This window comes from Palaemon carinicauda, chromosome 27, assembly GCF_036898095.1.
Source record: "Palaemon carinicauda isolate YSFRI2023 chromosome 27, ASM3689809v2, whole genome shotgun sequence".
NCBI lineage: Eukaryota > Metazoa > Arthropoda > Malacostraca > Decapoda > Palaemonidae > Palaemon > Palaemon carinicauda.
The window spans coordinates 59,826,325-59,828,824 of NC_090751.1; positions in this window are offsets into that span (position 1 = coordinate 59,826,325).

The following is a 2,500-nucleotide window of genomic DNA, read 5'->3' on the forward strand; positions in this document are numbered from 1 at the left end:
AAACTTCAGCAGTATGTTAAGGCCTTCAAAAGCATAGATAAACATTAAGTAATAGCACTTAAAGATATCTATACGGGCACTACATAGACTGATGATGCTGTCTCAGAAAGAATCTCGTATCCTGTAGGTAGAGTGATAACCACCTCAAGTAGTTAGTAAAATCGAAAGCAGTAACCAAGTAGTTGTAAAGAATCCAGGTGGAGTTCCCAAAGTCCTTCACGATCAACCTTCAACAGATCCCATACCACAGCCATTATATTCATTGCATTCAGACTGTGCTCTGATGAATTGAGATACTACCAGTAGTGAGTTATTGGGTCCTTTGACTGGTAAGGGTAGAAGAGACTCTCTGGCTACGGTTTGCAGCTCTTCTAAGAGGAGGACACTCCAAAATCAAACTATTGTTCTCTAGTCTTGGGTAGTGCCATTGCCTCTGTACCATGGCCTTCGACTGTCTTGGGGTAGAGTTCTCTTGCTTGAGGGTACACTTGGGCACACTATTCTATATTATTTCTCTTCCTCGTGTTTTTTTTTTTAGTTTTTCTGTGAAAGATCTATTCTATTGTTATTTTTCTTAGAATATTTTATTCTAATTACTGATTACTTCTTGTGGTTAATTTATTTCCTTATTTCATTTCCTCACTGGGTTATTTTTTTCCTGTTGAAGCTCTTTGGCTTGTAGTATCCTGAATTCCAACTAGGGCTGTAGCATAGCTTGTAATAATAATATTACAGCCCTCCTAAAACTACATATAGTGTGAAAATTCCGGTTGGGAGGAGTTACACAGGGAGACCCCATCTCTCCTAATTATTCACAGCATGCCTAGAAGTTTTTAAGAATTTAGATTGGGAAAATGTAAGAATAGTCATTAATGGGGAATACCTTGCATATTTAGTCTTGCAGATGACATAGGAGGAACTGTAAATGATGATATAGCGTTTGGATTGAGACAGCAGAAATGTAAGACTGAAAATGAATATGCATAAAACCAAAATAATGTTTAATGAAAATGCAGACATCCAATAAGGGTTATGAACGAGCCTCGGGAGATTGTTAGTGAATATACACTACAGACCTAAGACAGATAGTTGTTTCTTCAGGAAATGAGACCGAAACTAAAAGAAGGATAAGCATCGGAGGGAGAGATTTTGGTAAACAAAATTATATCATTTATGGTAAAATGTCACTTTCTCTTAAAAGAAAAGTGTGTAATCAAGCTGGTCCTACTGGTATTAACTTATGCATCAGAAACTTGCAGCCTTACTAAAGCCGTAGAACATAAGCTAGTTACAACTTAGAGCTATGGAGAGAATAATGTTGGGCTTAACACTAAGACAGGAAAGGGACGACACAGATACGAAAGGGAAATAAAATAAAGAATATTTTTGCAACAAGTAAGAAAATGAAATTGAGGTGGGAAGGGCATATAAAGAGAATGACAGATAATAGACGGACATTAAGAGTAAAGGCACTTGACCCTAGAGATTGCAATCGAGCCAGGGGAAGGCAGAGACGACGATGGATTGACGAACTAAGACAATCTGCGGGTAAAGAGTGGCATAGAAAGACCATAAAAAGATGCAAGTGGAGTGGAAGGTTATGTTAGAAGCCTTTGCTCTGCAGTTGACTAGTAACGGCTGATGATGATGATGATGATATATATATATATATATATATATATATATATATATATATATATATATATATATATATATTATAGCCACGAAAGGAAAAATGAAAAGACTTGATTGGAGTTAGTACTTTCATCCACTCAGGACATTATCTACCATTGTTGAGTTTGATAATGTCCAGAGTGGAAGAAAGTACTAACTCCAATCAAGTCTTTTAATTTTTCCTTTCGTGGCTATAATACATTTTATATTCATCACGTGTCAGCTTTCGTGATTTCTACACACACACACACATACACACACACACACACACATATATATATATACATACATACATACATATATATATATATATATATATATATATATATATATATATATACTGTATGTATATATATACACACACATATATACATATACATATATATATATATATATATATATATATATATAGAGAGAGAGAGAGAGAGAGAGAGAGAGAGAGAGAGAGAGAGAGAGAGAGAGAGAGAGAGAGAGAGAGAGAGAAGAGAGACTATTTTTGTATTTCAATGTATACAGATGTAGTATATTAAAGATAAATAAATATATATATATAAACACACATACATACATACATACATAATATATATATATATATATATATATATATATATATATATATATATATATATATATATATATATAACACTTACTGTAATCAATATCACAATCGAACTATCTAAACCGAATATGCTTAAATGTTGTCGAGACCGATGAAAATTAAGGGACCATAAGAAAAAAGTACTGCCATTACCTATAAATCAGACCCTTTAAAAGAAAAGAAAAATAAGAGAAAAATCTGTTCTTACGATTCCTTCTCATATTACAT